The sequence below is a fragment of the Manacus candei genome, unplaced genomic scaffold (assembly GCF_025592945.1).
Source record: "Manacus candei isolate 608988 ecotype Guabito, Panama unplaced genomic scaffold, ASM2559294v1 h1tg000003l, whole genome shotgun sequence".
In the NCBI taxonomy this organism is placed as follows: domain Eukaryota; kingdom Metazoa; phylum Chordata; class Aves; order Passeriformes; family Pipridae; genus Manacus; species Manacus candei.
This window is the reverse complement of record NW_026138051.1, coordinates 3,197,928-3,218,661: the sequence shown is the minus strand read 5'-3', so window position 1 is coordinate 3,218,661 and position 20,734 is coordinate 3,197,928. Positions and strand designations below refer to the sequence as shown.

The 20,734-nt window shown below is 41.3% G+C and overlaps 1 protein-coding gene across 8 annotated transcripts in view; it reads right to left on the bottom strand.

The window, feature by feature from the left end:
• The window catches only part of HTR2C (5-hydroxytryptamine receptor 2C), a 210,438-nt gene that overhangs the window by 61,882 nt on the left and 127,822 nt on the right, over nt 1–20,734 (bottom strand). For 6 of the 8 annotated variants that reach the window (XM_051792387.1, XM_051792359.1, XM_051792349.1 and 3 more), the window contains one exon: nt 9,511–9,925. The exons of 1 other annotated variant lie outside the window; for it this stretch is intronic. The gene's annotated coding sequence lies outside the window, so the exon portion shown is untranslated. Of the gene's footprint in view, nt 1–9,510; nt 9,926–20,734 lie in introns of those variants that run through there. One more of the 8 variants, XM_051792369.1, reaches the window with a different exon arrangement.

The window sequence follows — 20,734 nt, the reverse complement described above, 5'->3', positions numbered from 1 at the left end:
TAAAAGCAGCTAGATACTCATCAGTTAAATGAGCAGAGGGGCTCAACCCATCTTATGCAACTCCTATGTAACTTGAATATAATTGCTGTCCAATGCAGCAGATGTGGAAAGATATTCTCTGCAGCTGCCTGGCACAGTCTAAGCTATAGGCCTGAATTTCAGCCATGTGAATGTCTGAAAAAAATCTAATGGCTCATGGACCATTTCTGTAGTGAATTTAAAACAATTGTAATGTCTGAGACAGTTTCTTCAACGCTCATAACTGAATTCAAATTAAAAGCAACAACCAAGAGACATGAGCCTAAGCATCTCTGCCTGAGGCAGAAGAATCAATATATTAACTAAAGGATAAGGTGGAACACATCGTACCTCAGGAAATGCATTTGCTCCAAAACACATTAAAGACTGTCAACAATTTGGCTCAGATGTTCACAGCACAGTACACACACAAAAAAAAAGTCATTACCATGCCAGAGTATGCATTAGAACTGGGCTTTAACACAGTAATGCTATAAAGAGAAAAGGCACGTGGCCAGCACTTCAAAGAAAAAAAAGTTCCCAGGTTGGAATCATGAGGGATTAAATTTTACAGTTTATGTGACATGACAAGTTCTGATTAGATCCCGAGGTTTCTTTTGGCATGAGAAAGCACCATTTGATTCTGCTGTCAACAACCTCTTACCACTGCTCTTCATTTCTCCATCACCTATGCACATACACAACATGTGTGGTACAATGCTGTCCTCCTACACACCCTGTCCACCACAGGGAGTCCTCCACCAACAGAGACAGAACTGTCTGCAGAGCTCCACATGAACAGGGTAAGGAACAGACTTTGGGTACATACAAGAGTTCTGCTGTAAAGGCAGTCCTGGGCTTTGGCAATAAAGCAAATATTGTATAACAAACTAGGACTTTGCTACATTCTTCATTAACTAAAACATTTATAGTAAATAAATATTTAGTATACCAGGACAAAACTTGCTTACTCTACTAATAGCAACATTAAAGAAAGAACAAATCAAGGCCTAAACAAAAATGCAGTGTGTTCTCTGTACAGGAGAACAGAATTTGCTGCTTAGTCAGAGAATCACAGAATGGCTGGGTTTGGAAGGCACCTCTGGAGGTCATCTAATCTAACCCACTCTGTTCAAGCAGGTTCACATAGAGCAGGTTGCACAGGATTGCATCCAAGTAGGTTTTGAATCTCTCCAGAGGAAACTCCAAATCTCTGGGCATCCTGTTCCACTGCTCTGTCACTCTGACAGTATAGAGCTTTTGCTTTGAATTCAGATAGAACTTCCTGTGTTTTAGTTTGTGTCCATTTCCCCTTGTCCCATCACTGGGCACCTGGGCACTTGTCCCATCACTGGGCACCACTGAGATGGGTCTGGTCCCATCCTCATGAAAGCAGCCCCTAAGATATTTGTGTGCATTGATAATGTCTCCTCTCATTGTCACAGGAGAAGTCCCCTAATCACCTGTTGCCCTCCTCTGTACCCTCATCATTTTAGATGAGTTCAAAAAGCAATTAAACAAAATAATGAGGCAAGGGGGGGGAAGCCATTTGGGACTATTTAAACAGGATAATCCCAGATCTGGCTTAAGAAGCCACTTAGCAGAAATTGCTGGAGCCCAGGAGACTACAGGCTGTGTGCTTGCCCTTGGCTCACCAATCCTCCCTAGGCAGATTTCACTGCTCTCTGTTGGAAACAGCAGACTTGGCTGGATGGACCCATGGACTGACCCAGTAGAGACACTCTAGTGCCAAGAGCTCACAAGAGATGGACAGCTCAATAGGATGCTGTTTAATATGCAAACAGTCAGGTTTTTGTTCTTGTATACAGAGTCTAATGAAGTCAGGGGAAAATGGATATCTGGTACTGAGGAGTAGGGTTCACCACAGCTGAGAACAGAAGTAACTTTGGCCATTTAAATGGCATATTTTGCTACTGCATCTATCCTACAATCTTAAAAATTTCACCAGCAGCAGGTTTTTTTCACATGCAGCAGATAGCAGTTTATGAGGGTGATAGTTTTTAGGGGGTAGGTGAGGTGTTTTCTGTTGTGGTCTTAAGGATACTAAACAAACCCACTGAACCCATCCAAGTCAGACATGTAATTCTAAAAATAAATTTCCCTCTTTCGGGCCAAATAGTTTGGTCTCCTGATAAAAGAAAAAAATCCAAATTCTCAGTTCAAATGTATCAAAAGATGCTTGGGACCACAAGATGAAGCTCATGCTACACTGGAAATCTGTTGTGACCAGTGCCCTGCGAAACCACTCCGTCTGTTCTCAACATGGTTGGACTCCCTTACTGTGAGTTGGAAGCAGAACAATCTGGTGGGTGTGATGTTTTTCACTTTACTGTTCAGCTCCTTGGAAGCTTATCTTCCTTTATCTTCCCTTCCGCTTAGTGACCTTGGAAAATATAGATAGAGATCATAGAAGCAGAATCCTAAAAGGATTATTGCTTTTATTATCTTACTATTGGGAAGCTGATTAAGAGCATATATCCTTTCACAGACTACCCTGTGCATTAGCACTCTCAGCTCTCTTAAAAAGGTCACTGGGTAGGATATTAAACATAGCCTTAAGTATTGAACAGTCTTTACTTCCAGTACAGGTGTCCTTCTCATGACAAATGTCATAGGAAGTTGTCTGTCCCTAGTCCAGGAGTCCTATTTTACTTCCTATTAAAATACAACAATGGCTACACAGATTTTCATATAAAAGCATCACTGTGCTGCCAGCGAGCCAAAGAATGGTGGTGGGTGATGGATAGTTACATAAGTAGCTGCAATTTCACCAGCATGTTTTCATCCAAATCTCTGGTCTGTGATGGTCCCTACGAGCCACTGACCAGGCCACAGCAATAATATGCTGGAGCTGGCTCGGGCCCCTCAGCACTTTTCTGCCAAAAAGCCAAAACAACTGTGTGCAAACCACTGCAGATATCACCTCCTCTTTTCACAATGCCAAGCTGAGGACATTTTACAAGGTCTGAAGACAGGGCCTTTGCTACTTTCCCATTGTAATAGCAAGCTGCTTTCTCATGTCATGTCTTTTGTAGCTACCAGCTGCTTTGGCACAAAGCAGAATCTCCTGATGTCTCCTCCTACCATGTGGAAATGACAGAGCATGAACACTGAAGACACTCAGCCAAAGAGTCTCTCCCAAACCCAGAAAGAGATCAGACAGGCAGAACATGCTCCCAGCCTCTTTAGGCTGCACAAAGCACCAGTTATAAAATCCGTGTGCTTAAGAATAGGTTGCAGTGGTCATCTCCATAAGCACCTAAGTATTACTGTGTGGTCACACATGCCCTTTAATACAGTGGTATTTATTTCATACCTGTTTTGAGTAGCAATGAATCTGCTGGAGCACCAGGGCGATACGGTGTTTAATTGAGGATGAGAGCAGGTTGCCAAATGGACAGAAATAACTCACAGCAGCTGAAGCTCCTTTTCTCTGATGACATCTACTCTTAATACATTGCTGCTTTTATGGAAGAATCCCCCACAATTGTACAGAGCACCGTGAGTCAGCGTCATCACTCGGAACAGAACCAGGTGAGGGTCGGCCTTTCTGCTGCTGTTTTTGGCCCAAAGAAGTGAAGGAGTCCTGTTTGCTGACAGTTGTTATGCAATGCAGATAACCCATCTTTCTGCAGTCATTTGTGGGTGTCAGGAGAAGCTAAGAATAAACCAGGAAAAGCCTCTGGAAAGGTCTGCTAAGCAGTGAGCTGAAAGAAACCTCTCTCAAGATACAGCGTGCATACCCTTGCTTTAGCTTAAAACACAACCTTAGGCGACCTCTGCTACATGAACACAGGTGATAATCACATATTGCAGTTACAATTACTGATTTACCTATCCATGAAGTGTTAAAACAAGCACAGAAAAGTAGATGTTAGGAACAATTGTTGCATCCCTGCTCACATAGGATATGCTAGAATTGCTAAGCTTAAGAAAACAGGTAGGTACCCCCCTCCTGCTCATTACAGGGAGTTGTGAAGAAAATTGCAGCATTTAAAATCCTGTTTATCCACCAGATAGATAAACTAGAATTTCTTTCTTTTTTTTTTTTTAACGGCTTGTCTCAAAAGAGCTACAGTAATATGCATCTCCAGCACAGAAAGAAGGTCAGCATTGGCTGCCGTTGAGAAGGAGAGATGGTCAATTAAAAGAAAGAAGCCAATTAGGATGTAATTGGAGACTTTTAGTCAGGAAGATACTAGGGGGAAAAGAAAAGAGAGAAGAAATGTGACTGTCTAAGTCTTCCCAGAAGAGGCTGGAGCAAATCTGCTCTTGTGAACAAGGTGCATTTTGTGTCCCTGCTTGCAAAGAGAGGCAGCAGGCTATGAGCAGAGCCCAGAACCAAACAAGCCAACAACACTGCTCCTGGGTCAGCTTTAAGCTTCTTGTTTTCCTTGTTAATAAGATCAAGAAATTTCCTTGCAAGAGAAAGCTCTGTAATTCTGTAAACTTACAAAAGTTTGTAAAAGCCAGGATTACTGCTTATCTCCTGATTAATGCTGAAGTTTTAGAGCAGTCTAGCAGCTAAATTAGTACTTAAATTGTACACACAGGTCAGGATTCAAACCCAAGTGTTAACTTCTTTTAGACATGAAATGCAAGGTCTTCAGGACAAGCACAACAGTCCTGGGTTTGGTCTCACGTCCTCTAAGTGCAATGGAATTGCAGCAACATAAAATCACAGAGAACGAGGTTAGAAGGAAGCCCAGGTAATAAAGGGTCATATAAAATGAAAAGCTTTTACTTTGTTGCACCTGAAATTTTGGAAAAAAAAAAATTCAATCCCTTTCAAAACAAAATGTAATATGTAATCTAACCCACATGCTCTCCCAAATCAAAGGTCAATGCTATGAAATCTACATTTTTATATTGCCCAAAAAACCTGAATATACTGGATCTATTGAAGTGTTTAATACCAGCTAGAATCATGAACAGCAAAAGCTAAATTTGAATGAAAAATCTCTTTTGGAAGTCACCAGATAATTAATGACTGCCTCAAATATTATAAAAATATAGGGAGAAGAAGCTTTTAATTCAATGCAACAGTAAAGAGTTTCAGTGAAATTTAATTCCGGGAGGGGAAAAGTAAACAAGCACATCTCTGCTTATCATAAAAAGCAATGGTCTTTGTAATGGAGCAGAAGGACTCACGCTTTTCCCTCTTTTTAAGAAATAAAACCCTGTCAATACTGAGCACATTAGTAGTCTGAACCCTCTTGATGCTCTGATTGACTTGGTCTCACTATCAGAAGGGAGCTGGAACACAGGAAGGGCACAAAACAAACCTGAAACTCAGTAGCCCACTTCCAGGCACTGCTGGTGGTGTCAAAAAAAATCACTGCTAAGTATTTAGCTCATCTGCTTTCACTGGCCATGAAAGAGCTATTCTGTAATCCATAAAGTCTCAAAAAGACAGGAGAGAAGATAGCCATCTGCACTGCTGAGCACAGACACCAGTCAAGGGAGAGTAATGGGCTCTGACTGTGTTTCAGGCAGCATTTATTGAGCCAGGTACACGTCAGAAGGATGTGATTTCTCTGGTAATGGGCTTATCATACCTTGGATCTGCTCTTTGTCAAAGTAGAGCACTGCTCAGACTCCCTGAAGACTTAAAATCAGCAATTTTGTAGTTTTTCCTTGCACTAATCCTTTCTGTTGCACAAAAAAAATACCCCTAAAGCCTCCAAGTGTCCATTGTTTCCCCTTGGGTTTAATGAGCAACTCATGGTGTCAGCTAAAAGTTTCCAGCATCACTTCACTGAAGCATAAAGACTGGACCTATTCTTTGCAGATTATTGTCCTGCTCCTTATATTTCCAAAATTGTGAGGCTGCAAGAAGTTCCCCCAACCACTTTCCATATAGGTATTCCTTCAGCTGTATTTCCTTTAGAAAAGTCCAATATTATATATATTTTTTCGTTTTATTTTTCTTTTTTAAGATAGAAATAAGGAGCTCTAACTAGAAGAGATCAAAAGAGACTATAGTTTGTCTGTATTACCCAGGTCTATTTAAGGTTGTGACACTTCATTTTAACCCTCAGATTTTTGGAAGGTGAACCTCAAACTTCTGCTGCAGGTTTCAGTCTGTACAGAAAGTAATCACATAACGAAGAATAAACTACAAAGAAATAAGGATACAGTTTTAATATTTACAAAAAAAAAAAAAAAAAAAAAGCTGTCCTAATTTTTTTTTAGCCATCAGGTTCTAAGAAAATTTGCTGCAAATAATAACAGCAAAGTCACTTCCCTGCCTAGTTCAGAATAGGTGCACCACCTGCTTAGTCTTGCTTCAGAGCAAAGCAGGAACAGGACATGGGCTGTTTTATGATGGGCTTGTTTTGAATTTGAGAAAATTAACTCTTTTTTATTCATTACAAAAATTATCATCCTGCATCCGATTTGAATCCACAAATGGTCCCTGATAGAATAACACGTTGATTAAGTCATCAAACTCCCTGGCTCTGGCACTGGTAGCAGCAAGGCAGCAGCTGTGTCTGAGAGCAACTTTATGTCAAGTGAAAAAGCTGGCAAGTTCTGAGTCAACACTGAGCTACCTGACCAGGTTATCTTCTTCAGCAGCAAGAAACGTGGAGTCAGCAGGAATTTTCCTACGCAAAGCACACAGAAGGAAAGGAACCTCTGCCTTTCAATTAATTATTTAAATTCCTCGATGCAACCCTTATGTTCACAATCTGTAGCTATGCTGAGAAACATAAGTGATCCACAACCTCCAAGGACCTTAATCATTACAGAATATGCAGGGGGAACTTGTTGACAACAGCAGCAGTCATTTAAATCTGCTGGCACTTTTCGGAAACAAATAGCTATTTTATGAAATCCAACTGGAGGTGGTTTCCCCTCCTCTTGGTCTCTGAATGCTGGCAGCAGGACATCCACACCTCCCACCCGCCGGGGGATGAGCAGGGCAGATGGTAAATCCTGCAGGTGATCATACAGAGCACACTGGTGGGTATGGGGGGCTTTTTCCTCTCCTAAGAAAAGCACAAAGCAATTCTACTGTAGCTGTCAAAGAGAGAAATGCTTCCCCCAGAAACAACCTGTGTGGTTCTTCACAGCATTTTTACTGCTAGACAGCAACCAGGGGTGTTTTTTTTATGGAAATAGTTACACTCTCCAAAAATACAATTCTTCACTAATGGGTTGGTGATGTTAAAGCTTTTTTGTTTCTCCACCAGAAAGTTATTTTCTCATGAATTCTTAGTCAAATTCTAGCAAATCATTCTCACCTATCAGAGCAAGATGTGCTGCTGGGACTTCACAACTCTCCAGTCTCCAGTGAGACCCTCCTGGGGCCTTGACCTTGTGTGCAGACTCTGTCTTTCTGCTACAGTGCTGCTCAAAACATCCTTCAAGATTGTTACCTATGGGTTTTATAGCATGTAAACTTCAAAACTCTTCTCTGAATTTTAAGGGACAAGGGTAGTACATTAAAAAGCAAGAAGCTAAAAGACAAGATTATGAAAAGGAGATAAACCATTTTGCTATAATTTTTACATTAAGTGTGCAGGAGCTTTTATGAAGCTAGTGAAAGTCTTCTGGATGAGCCCTTAGGGCACATCAATTTGGAATGATTTTCTTTCTGCTCCCTCCTCACTAACATTGCTCAAAAACAATGCTGAAAATAGTTGCCAGAAATGTAATCGAGCCAGTGAAAGGCACCATAAAGGCTTCTGTGCCTCCAGTGCCTCCAGGCACATCACTTCTGCTCCTTCTTGTATTTTTCTGTGTGTTTAATTTAACTAGGCAGTAACCTTTACCACATGAAACCAAGCTGGCAAAACAGTAGATTTGATACGTGTGCTGAGCCTGGCCTGCCTTGCTGTGAACTACAGGGAAAAGTGGTGCCTGGAGATTCCCTGAGCTTGAAATGGTAGAGCCCATGTTACATGTTCCCCTGCTCCCACTTTGTGGGAAGCTTTTGCCCCACATCTTTTCCACATAGCCCAAAGCAAAAAAGTCAGGAGAGTAAACCCCTGCAAAAGTTTACCCTAAATACCATGTAACTGTTGCTGGAGAGCAATGAGTATCTCACTAATACAGGTACAGGAACTTTGTTCTTACCCTAACATTTATACTTTCAAAATATGATAAACCAAGGAACAAGGGACAAAGGGGTTTCTGCTTTTTAAAACCTACAATTCTTACAAGTCTTACAAATATTAGAAAAATAAAAAACCATTAGGGGCTTAAGGCATCAATAGATAAATCAAAACAAAAGCAAAGCTAAAAATCATGCAACCAAAACCTTGCATTAACATTATAACTATAGACTAGTCTATCCTTCACTTTGTTTCATGCAGTATTTCACTTCGAATTTTATGTTTGCCAGAGAAATTTTCAAAAAGGAAAGGTATCATTTGCATCTGGGTGATATCCAGCACTGTGGGATGGGACCTTGTTGGTTGGAAGGCACAGAAACTGCACTGTTAAATGTGTTCATGAACACAAGTAAGTGTTTTCTCATTTGCAAAAAAAAAAAAAAAAAATTAGGAAAAACTGTAAGATAAGAGCCTGAACTCTGAGATTAGATAAAAGTTTTAAGAGTCAGTATACATATCCAATTAGCAAAATGCGCAGGAACATTGGCCTACTGATATTGTACAAGAAATTGAGAAACCTCAGTGTTTGGGTGAGAATGCACTGAATTGGCACATCTGCCAGCAGCATGGCAGCAATGGTTTCCTCACTTCCCAAGGATTTCATCTGCATTGGTCAGTAGGGAAATGCTCAGGAAAATGTCTCTGTTCAATGTCCAGCTCTGCAGCATCAATCTCAAATTACAAAGCATTTCTAATGCAGGAATATGGAAGATGATGCAAAGCCAGTTCGGTCCTGTAGTTGCATGGAAAAAGAAATTCTGGCAATAATGGAAAGACATCATCAATATTATTGTCATAAAATGTTTGTAGTTACTACACTGGCAATTTTTCCAAATGAGTTGGCTTAGAGACAGGTCTCTTACACTGATTACTAAATTATTTTCTTTACAAAAGTCTAAGTGGCTCTGTTTTCCAGATGAATTGCCTGAAGCTACTTGGTCCAGAGCTTTAGTCCCCTGAGATTCATCTTGGACAGTAAAGAAATGAGACAGATGAACACTAAACTACTCTGTGTAGTGGCTTGGCTGATGAGAACACTTTGGGTGAAGTACCATTGAATTTAAAATAAAGACAGGTGAACTGAGGCTAGTTAAAAGTTAGAAGAAGTCAGAAGCAGTATTTGCTAACAAAGCATTTTAAGCCAAATAAACCTTTCTAAAGGTAATCTTGGATTCACCACATCTCACCTCACCTGGGAGGCAGCTCTCAGTGGGCTGGCACTGGCGCTTTCCCAATCCAGGCACTGCCAGATTTCTTGACTGCCCTGCCCTTCCCGCCCCCGAGGAGCAGCACTGTCTTTACCTGAACACAAAGTCACACATTTACCCAGCATTTACTGACCAACACTTACTTTTTCCGTGACAGAGAGCGCCTGTGCTCAGGGAGGGGAGCTCTTGGCAGCCGCCTGCACATCTGGTGCGCGGTGACGCGGCGCCGTCGGCAGGGACTGGCACAGGGAGAGGCCACAGGGGAGCAGGGAGAGTATCTCACATAGAACCCCCTAGATACAGGTTTCCATCAGCCTTTGTTAACGTGGAAAAGGTTCCAGGCAGCACAGCAGGAAACAGCGAAGTTCAGCCCCTCTGGTAGCTGCTCCAAAGATGATTTGAGACCAGTGTATGGTGAGGAGCTGGTCAGGTTTGCCGGGTCTGTGACTCAGGGACCTCCTATCAGACCTTCAGTGGGCTCTTCTCAAAGCACTCCACATTGGTGGGTGGCAGCAAGCTGAACTGCTCAGTGGGGACGAGACTCACACATGAAGAGACCTTTGGGGAGGAGAAAGAAATGGAGAGAGAGAGATGAATGAAGAACAACGTTTATCCTTCAAATTTAAACATCTGTGGCTTTTACACAGTATGTCTGAAACACCTTCATTAGAATAGTCCATTAGATAAGATCCTATTAGTCAGAAGGTTTGGTTAGCTGTGGCTCACTCAGAACTTGTTCTACTGTTAGTATTTTATCATTAAACCTCATTCTGAGTAATTCAAACCTCACAACACCAAGGAAAAATTGCCCATAATTGACATCTTCAGATGCAAGCAGCTTTTATCACACAAGCATCAGCAAGAACTCACACCACTCTCCTCCACTCTACTTCTTTATTTAATCTGCTTCATAGCTGAATTTCTTCTCTGGGTTCCACTAATGCAAACTTGCAGTGGTTAGAATGGTTCTTCTGCAAACACAACAAAGCAGCTCCAGCCAGGAAGCTTTAATATGTCACCAAAGCTTTTCAGCAATCAGACCCCTAAGCATTAAGTTTGTTAATTAAAGTAGCATATCTGACAAATTAGCAGAAGGGAGGGGCATATTTCTGTGCAACAGGGAGAATTTATACCCTCTGCCATCACCAGTGGACTATCAAAGCTAATATAGCATGACACATGCAGCACCCCTGGGCTAGAAAAGCAAGCAATAACCCACAAACAGAAACAAATTCAAAAGGTCATTAAAAACCTACTAAACCTCGCAAAATTAAATTAAATTGATTAATTAAAACCACTATGAAATAGTGTCATAGAATTTTGATGTAGTAGTGTCACATGGCTGTGGAAACTGCCCTTCAGTAATCCAACCAAAACTGGCATGTTTCCATTCCCATTTACTCTCCCGTTTAAGCTAAATATCAGAAAGAGGTAAAAAACAGAATGAAGGGATTCAGGAAAGCATTTAACTTTCATCCTGTTCTTTTCATTCATGAATCTTAAACTCACTTATCCAAGACAGGGGACAACACCCTTTTGCAAGAGTGAATTGTAGCCATGAGCAAATACCCATATCATGGACCACAACGTGACTGGCAAGGGGAGCCAGTCCAGCATGGGAGCCCAGGCCAGGGAAAAACATGGTAGTTTGAGGAACTGAGCAGCTCTTGCTCCAAAACCTCTCTGCTGCACAGCCTAAGAAAAATAGAATGACAAAACTCCACAGTGCACCCTACACACCCACAGAGACCCAGAGCAGCACCAGGCAAGCCTCAATGCCGAGGCTGTACAGGCATCCAGGGAAGATGGAAATCTCTGCCCAACAGTTTCCTGTGGATACCTAACACAGTGCAGAAGTGCTAAGTGAGTGGGGGAAGCAGCAGAAAAAGGAAGGCCGTGAGCAGATGCTTGTTGGCTGCAGCACAATGTCTGCACCACCAAACCAGCCCCAAGGCACAATCAGCACAGAAACAAGAGCATAGTGGAGGCACTGACACCTCTAAGCATGAAAATTGGAGGAAAATTACCGACTGTAACTGATCTCAGCTAACCCACAGACCTACTGTCATATCAATATCAGCCCATCAGTGCTCTTGGAAGAGGAGAGAAAGCCAAGCAGGAGGCACAGGTGACTTGCACAGTGTGTTTTTGTATAAGAGGATCCCGTGATGGAACACCCATTGCATGTTCTTGGCTTTGCATCACTGCCTATTTCTACGTACCACAAAACCTCTATCTTTAAAAAAGTCCATTTTCCAGCAAAAGTGACACTGAACTGGTAACTTGTGCATTACCAGGCCACCCCACCATATTTATACTGCATAGTGATCACAAGCCCAAATGAAGACTTCCCCATGCTGGTTGTTTGAGGCCCAAGGTGCTCCCCTTGGTGACCATCTCAGCATGTGACAGAGGAGTTCACAGGCATGTTCATTGGCATTCCTGCAGCAGCAGCTCTGAGCCTGAGACAAGTGACAACCCCCAGCCTTGTGCACCAGCACTGCACAATGCCTCCTCCTCTATCCTTTGTAAAATGACCTTTCAGGAAAGCAATTTCCAAAGCGACTAGTGTTGCTGGTGACACACAGCTAGGGGAAACAGAGAATTTACAGTGATTAGAATAGATCAGATTTATGGACTAACGAGACAGATGATGCACTGAAGCAGGGAATGAAATGTAATGAGGCCAAGGAAAAATTAAACACATGCTATATTCCAGCCTAAACAGCAGTGTACAAATAGACAGGAAACACAATCTAAAACAATTCACATAATGTTTAGTAGCACTATAAAGGAAAATCAGAAAAGATCTTGCAGCTCTTACAGACTTCATAATACAGAGTAAAAACCAAGACTGTAAGGTAAGTTAAGAAGTACTGCTGTAACATCTCTATGAAAGACATAAAAAGCCTTTTAATCTCAGGAGCACTTGTTGCCACACTGAAAAATATGAGACTGCCAGACAGATTTCCAGAAGGTTCAAACTCAGTCCTGAAAGATTTCACAGATATCAGGTTATTTGGGCAACATGAACATTTTTGCAGAGTTAAGCCTACAAGTTACATTAAATCCTCCTAAAGCTTGTAGGATATGATCACTTTTAGGCATGTGACAGATAAACGCAATAGGGAAGGTGTTTCTGAAAATGAAAAAAAAAAAAAAACAAACAGGAAGAAAACTGGCTTAGGGGAGAACAGGAATGAGAACTCAGGAATTTGAACTGGTCCCTGAAAAAGCCTCGGCAGTCTGGGACTGTGGTTGAGCCACATTTGAGAAAATGCTGTGCCAAAGGATATACTGGGTTACCAAAGACATACTGATGGGGAGGAATATTTTAATGCAAATAACTTTTTTACTGAGAGAAATATCCTTAAAATTGTAAAAATCTTCTTTATACGACGTTTGTACTTCTACTCTAGAAACATTGACCTGCATGCTTAACTTTATATGTGTTGACTAACTAAAATCAACTGGAATAAACATGTGCTTCAATTTAACATGTTTAGCATCACAAAAATCAAGTGGATTGGCACGTTGGTGTGTTTTGATCTGTCTTTGGTTCACTGTATACTTTATGCAGTTGTACTTAGGGTAACAGGAAGAACTGCAACTCCCAGAAAGCAAAGAGACAATGCAAGATTTTAAGATACTATCAGATGCAGCAAAATTTTTCTAAATATCCCTTTTGCTTTAGAGGACTAATTTTTAAAGGCCTTCTGTACATACAACACTGTTGAAGTATTTCCTCAAACGTGGCTATTTATTAGCTGTGCTCCTGACTAGTTTCTTAATTGGGCTCAGAAGTAAAATTATCATTCAGATGTTAGCAGTTTTGCTGTCTGACGTCTAATCTATTTTGAAAGCTTAAACAAATTCTATAAATATTTAAATTAAATATAATCTGCATTTGCTCAGTGATTTTAATTAAGAATTAAGTTGCTGTTCCTCTGAAAAGTGTAAATGTTTAAAGCTGGTGTGGTAGCAGGATAATGTTAGGGCATTTAACATTCTGTGCCATTATTCACATATTTTTCAGTGTGTTGCAGTCTGAGTTTAGCACTGTAGTTGATGCTGCTACACAACTACTCATAATAATATTTCAAAAAACAAAAAAAAACTACAAAAATTTTGATAACTCAATTTTTAACTACTGTGACACACACAGAAGAATGTTTTACTCTTTTTTTTCGTTTATTTTTCTTTTTTTTTAATATCTATTTTAGTTCCAGTTTCTTCAGGACTCCCTTCCACAGACAAAACTCTGAGCCCACTGGATTTCTTCTGGGTGTGATGAAGAAACCTCACAGAGACTTCTGTGGAAGAAAAGCCACCTATGCTGATTTCACACTACTCTTTTAAAACAAGCAAGTTACAATCCCATTTAAGACAAATATTTATACCTTGCATGAGGGTTACAATATCTGAATCATACCCGTGGGCTGCCCTGGTACTAAATAAATGCAAGAAGACCAAAGGGTATCCCATCTACCTCAGAGCATGTTCCCAGCACAGGGAACCCGTGCCAAGGATGACCATTTCAGAGCACCCTCCCCAAACTGTGTGTGAGTGAAGGAGGCAGGAACGTTCATGGATACTGAACTGGGCTTCTCCCAAGGGCACTGAGAGCTGGAGATGGCAAAATCATGTGCCAGCTTCCTCTGCAGGAAGGAAGAGCCTTCTCAGCACTTCTGACCCTACAGCAACACGGGAAAAAATCCACCATCACAACACAGCCGAGAAGGAAAAAACACCTAAAAGGTGCAAGATGCTGGATAGCAACAAATTAGATGTCTAAAGTCCAGGACTGAGAACAAAATCGTTACAGGTATTTCAGAAAACCAGCAATTAAAATAGATTGTGATTGTTTAACAATAGTCAGTGAACCAATGTAACTGAGTGTTGGATAGAAATGGGGACAATGAAGTGGTTACAGAAGAAACCAGAAAAGAATGAACTGCAAAGATTATAAATCTCACAGTCAATTGTAAGTCTTTTTCTCTCATAGTTCACAAACAACTAAAAGTGTTTCTTCTAACCTTTGAAAGTATACCTGCATAGACTAATTGCATTTTGGCCACCACACAGACATTGTATCAGGCACCTTTTTCTCTGCACGTTGGTTTAAGAGAAAGAGTCAGAGGTGGGGGGGACAGGCTATGTCTGTCCCTTACCCCAGAACTAGGATGGAACTGGGAAGCAGCCAATAGAACTCCCAAAATACAGAAGGAAAGAATATTTAAACCCAGTTCTGGTAGTACTGAATGTTACCAACTAAAGCAAAGAAAAATCAGTATTTTGTAGAAAACAGCTGTCAGTTTTCCTTTGAATGGCTTCATAGCATGTAAGAAGACAGTAAGAAGACAGCTGTGTATCTCTGGAGGCCTGATTTAAAACCTCTAGTTCATAACCAACAGGCATTAGAAATAAACCCACCACAAAACCCCAACCCAACATCCCACAGAAGAGCAATTCACACCCACACAATCACAAGAGGGCAGGAGATTAACTCTCATTTTGATCTTTTGATGAGAAAGAGCACAATTTTGACACAAAACTGCATTTTCTCCAGTGGACACTAAGCAAGTCAGAGTAGCACAGACCAATTTTCAAGCTGCCATCCATCTAACTTCAATCTTTTCTACCAATTCAGCTGGTGACATCCAGGATCCCCAGGGTATGAGCACATTGCTGTTTCCCCACTAAAGAGTCAGTATAGGCAATTTTGGATATATAGGTATTTTAGAACACTTTTAGGAAAGAAAATAGAACAGAGCAAAGCAAAGACTGCACAATTAAGCTTTTTTTTTTTTTTTCAGACAGAAAAATCTGACAATAATTTTTGCAGCCACACTGGAAATTTCATCCCGTGGAAGTTTGGCACAGGGTGCAAAGTGGGAAGTTCTCTGCCACCAAGGTAGGGTACAGCAAACACATTAAACCCACAGCAGTTCTGCATGGCTTCAGCTTTGCCCTCTGTCATTCTCCTTTTTCCTGCAGTCCTTTGCACAGAGAATGAGACATATGCCAGCATCACCTTTCCCTCTGTCCCTCAGACACCTCTCCTCTGACATCATCTCCAATTAGTGTTCCTGCTTTATATCCAATGTATCACTTGTCATAATTTTAGTGCAGTCAAGCAGTTCCACCCCAAATGAGAGGAAGGTTGCTGATGCTTTCTGTTACTGTTGCCATATGCTTTGCATAAGGAAGGGAGTGGATTTCTTAAACAACAGGAGACAACAGTTCCTTTCCTGTACTGACTCAGAGCAGAAGACATCCCTTCTTCAGCACTGATGCTCAGCTGGACTGCCCACATTTTATAAGGTCAGGAGATGTCTTCTGCCCTGCCCTGAGGCCAACAGAGAAGTGGCCCAAGCATCCTTAGCCTAGATCCTTTTCTGTAATACATCAAAAACTTGTCCTTTAAAAAGATGAAGCCAAATCCACTGGTGACAAAGCTATTTGCATTGGTGCACTGCTGGAATTCTCTTCTCCCTTCTCCTAGACCAGATACTCAGCCCATGAACCACACACCACCCCCAGCCCTGGGACTGGGGTGGTAAGAGGGAAGGGGACCTGCAGCTCTGGAGCCAGGGTGGGTGACAGCAATGTCAGGTCCCCACTTCACCTCCAAAACAATGCATCTGAAACCCAACTTGGGCATTGAAAGAGCAGAAAACATCAGAAGGAACACTGTGCAAACTAGAGGAATGATCTAAATAGGAGTTTGACCTGGGAGCCACTGACTGCAGCCAAAACATTTCCATTTAAGGTGCTGTTGTTAACCCTGTTGTATAATCCTAGTTACCTGTTAATCTTTCCCCAAATAAAAAGACTGATTCTGATTGCCTGGTAACAGTTACCACCAGTTGTAGCATTCAGTAACTTCAAATGTCTGTATGCTAATGCAACACCACGTTAACAACCATACTCTTTCCTATTTTTTTTGCATTTCTTATTGTTTAGATGATTAATTTTACCTCCCATTTGTGTCAAACTGCTTTTGAATCAGAACTGGAATTCAATTCACAATGCAGAAAAAAGTATTTTAATAGGTGCACTGGCTACAAAAGAAACTTTCGAGCATGATTTGCATTTAAACAAGAGTCATCACACAAAGAAAATTATCTCCATAATTAGTGATTTGAGCCAATTGTGACTAATCATAATACGATCAAAAGACTTAAAAGAGACCTCACCTCAGCTACACCTTTGCCTAAGAAAGGATTGATGATAGCTGTTGCTCTTCTGAACTAAAATGGTTTGCAATTAAGTGTAATTCATGTGTTTAGCCAGAGAATTTCCAGAGTTGTAGCTTTCTTTGCATGTTAATAGGAAACATCTTACGTTTAAATATTTGGTTTATGTAAATTTAAGATATTATGATGGGTTTAAATCTTAATATAGAAATTATGCAAGGTCATTTTAATTCTGAAGGGGTATATTTCAAATGTTTTGATTTCAAATAGACACACCAGGTTTAAGTTAAAAAGACAAAAATCCCCAAACAAACACACAAAACCACCAACAAGGCCCCCACACCCAAGACCTCCCATCCCCTGGAGATGGAACTGATCTGAAGGTTGCCATCAACGAGAACGAGCACAGGTCAGCTTCAAAAACTTGATGCTCAACAGCACCAAAGCAGATGGGGCAGGAAATATATTCCAGCACCCCCACACAACCAGTTCACAGGAGCAAAGGGGTCTTATCCAAAATAGGAGAGAGCACCCAGGCTGAGCAGGATGTCAAGTACATCATCTCAGCTCATCACAAGGCTCAAACACCCACTCCTTCAGTCTCTGTTTTTCACTGGATCCCACTGACCCGCTTGCCAAAGTGGGAAAACTCTCTGTGTGCTATTTGTGCTGGAGATTTTGATATGCCAGTTTTACTCAGCATCACAAACGTAACCCCTGCTGGTCCCAGGAGGGTCCAGATGCTCAGCAAATTTCATCCCCATACCAGATGTCATCCCACCCAGCAGAGCACTGCCCCTGCTCAGGGCTGAGCAGGCTGAAAACCCCACACATCCACTGGCAGGCTCACCCCCGTGCCCAGCTGAACCCATACCCTGTGACAAAGATGGTCTCAGAGCTCAGCTCCCTGGTGCCATGGCCATGGGGCAGGCAGCTGCAGTCCTGCAAGGTCTGGCTTAAACTTTGACTTTAGTTTGAACAGGAATTAATTCAGGGAAGCTCTGAAAGATCCCTCTTGCCTTTAGGAAGACTTAGAGCAAGCACAAATCACCGGTGTTTTGTCTCAGCACCAGGCTTTGTACTTACTTTGTGTTACCATGAAGGACTGCCAAAGGGGAAGGGAGAGGAACTGGGCTCCATCAGCCAGACTTTAGTTTTTCATGATCTTCCCAGAAGTCATTGCCCACGCTGTTCTGATGCATCTATGCAGTCCTTCTCCAAGTCACTGAAAGCTCACACTTCAGCCCAGGGGTACCTACAGCTTTTAATCCTGGGTGACAGCAGTACAGGCAGCAAAAAGAGAGCTGGTCCTCCAAAAAGTATCACTGGGAGGAATGAATTCTGTGTTAGGTTGCTGTCTTCACAGAATGACACGCACTGGCCAAGCTGTAGACATCATATAAGGTACTGATTCTGAATATATGCAACATGAAGGAAGTGGCATTTCTATCAGCAGGAAACATTTGGGTCAAAGTTAAAGACAACTGTTTAGGAATGATCAAGTGTGCTTAACCCAGAGTTCAGAGTCACAAGTATAAATTTCATCACCATCTAAAAGTTACTGAGCCATCCCTACTACAAGGGGTGTGCTTATTTCTGCCCCTTCGGGTGGGACTCACCAAAATAATTGGCTGAGTGCTCACAGTGAGGGGAAGAAACACAAACCAGGGTCTCTGTTACAGCCACTGCCTTCACAAAAAGCTTATTTGATATTTAACAACAGTGAGGCTACACTTTGCACTGTCACCTTTAAGACCTAGCCTACCTAGGATGGGAAAAGTGCAGTTTATTTAGATTAGCTATTGGTCTCTCAAGAAAGACTCAGGGAAGGTTCTTTAAGAACATTAAGCAATAACAATTAATAACACCTGAGTCACTGGGCTGGCTTGGTTTTAGATGTTAAGGGGTTCTCTGTGGATTTTCCTATTTATTAGTATTTTAATTTTTTTTTAGATGAGAACATTATTTTTGTAATTATAGTTGGGAAATAAATATCTTAAGGGAGTTTTCCCCTTTAATGCAGCATTCCAAAGTGATGTACAGTGAAAATTAGGAAGACTTAATATTTGAGTTTCTTCTGGAAAATTCTGTTCCTGCAAGGTCAGTACCAGCAAATGATACTCAAAACCCTTGGAAATACATGTCTTGTGGGGCAGCCAAAGTGCTGCAGTCCTTAATGACCTGTGCCACAGGACTAAGAACTGGGCAGCTGCAACCACCAGCAGAGTTTTGAACATCACCAATTTGGGAGTTAAAAACTCTCCTAAACTGATCACAGCCAAGACTTGCAGGGACAGCACAAAGGGCATCTCTTTCCCTGACATGTGCATTACCCTTAATATGATTGGTTTTCTATGTTTTATGATGCCCAAAATCCTTTTACCTCAATTGCGTGTAAATGTGATAAATGCAATAGAAGAAGCATTGCAGAACTCATTTACTTTTCCCAATCACTTTGTAATGAATAGTTTTACAGGCATGCACTGTCCACTCTGCAGAACAGGCCCCTCAAAGGCAGGGTTTGAACAGCCACAAGCCAGCACTTTAGAAAGCGGTCACGCCAGTCCCCGCGCCTGCATTGAGCCAAAAATACCGTGTTTATTTAAAGGTTTTGCACCACTTCAGAAGGCTGCACCATGTCTCACAGATAAGCAGCACTGCAGAGGAAACAGAGGAAGGGAAAGGGCAGGCACTGGGGACAAGGACTGGCTCCACAAGACATCCATCACGGCATAACAAGCGCCGCATGCTTGGCAGGTTCATTGCTGCACAAAAGGAATTAAGAGCAGCCTTAAGAGCCCCAGCACATGGGAGCTGCCTAATGCTTGAATTTTACCTCTGGATTTACTGATGTTTTAAATGTCCACGTCACGAGTCTCGCAACACTCATATTCTGCAATCAAACAGCCAAGTGAAAATTTAAATTTTTTTTTAATGCTGGGGGCAGGGGAGAGGAGGTTATTCCCCATGGTTGAGAATCAACAACTGATTATATTATTGCTGTTAAATGAAGAAATAGTATGATGTTAAATGAATAAAACTTACAAAAGTAGCTAAAAGAACCATAAAATCCCTCAATGTAGAGGTTATGAGTCAAGTTTTTTTGAGTGTGTGCCAAGACTGCACTGCTCAGAAAACAGAATAACTCTTTAGAAAAAAAAATCTTCTGAAAATAATTTTTATTTCAATTCACTTGGTAAAATTCCCAGTATGGACAGTTGGGGAACACATATCTGATGCCCCACTGTGTAGCTGTCCTACCTAATGCCTGATCAGAGCCCTTAATGGACATCAGTTATTATATAAGATGAATTAAACATGAAGATTATCTACTTCCATAGTACATTTTAAGTATGTACTTGTATGTGATGAAAATTGTATTTCTTGTGCTTGGGAAATAAAAGGGACAGGATGCCTAGTGTTAAAACGAATTTACTAATTGAACTTTAATGAGCCTTGTCAAACCCCTTGATGCAGCTTTCTCACGTTTAAGGATCACTCAGTCCTCATCTAAAGAATGAGCCTGCATTAGGATTAAAAGGCAGCAGGGTTGTGTATGCTGGGTCTGAGGTAAAATGTTTTTCTTTTGAAAGTTAGCCAAATGGAATTAGCTATTGGAATTACTTTACATTATTTTAGATAATGTATATATTTTATTTACATTATTTAATATATGAGGGAAAGCTCAAGGGGAAAGGAAGAAACTAAAAAAAACCCAACCAGCCAAAACTCTCCTAGTCGTTGCCAGATTAAAAGCAATAGGAAATTCTAGATTTCAGAAGTATATTTTCTCTAAAGTTTCCCCTTGAAAAAAAAAGATTGTTTTGCCTTTTCAAAAAGAGATCACACTTTGACTAGTCTGCTGTGACCAAGGTTACAGCAGATGCCTTAGAACTTGCAGTACATTTATGCCATTCACACTGCCAGGAAAATGTTACCTGATTTTGTAATTTTTTTTTATTTCTTAATGTAAACATTACTGCAGCAAAGAGACATTCTGTGTGATTCAAGTAGCAAAGAGTTTCAGACTGCAGGAAGGTTTGCATGTGCCGGTGTGAAGGCCCAGAGGACAGTGTGGATGTGCTCCACTCCCACCACTCTCCTCCAGGCTGCAGCAGGTCCCTCAGCACTGCAGCAGAGCTCCCATAATAGCCCCAAATATTTTTAA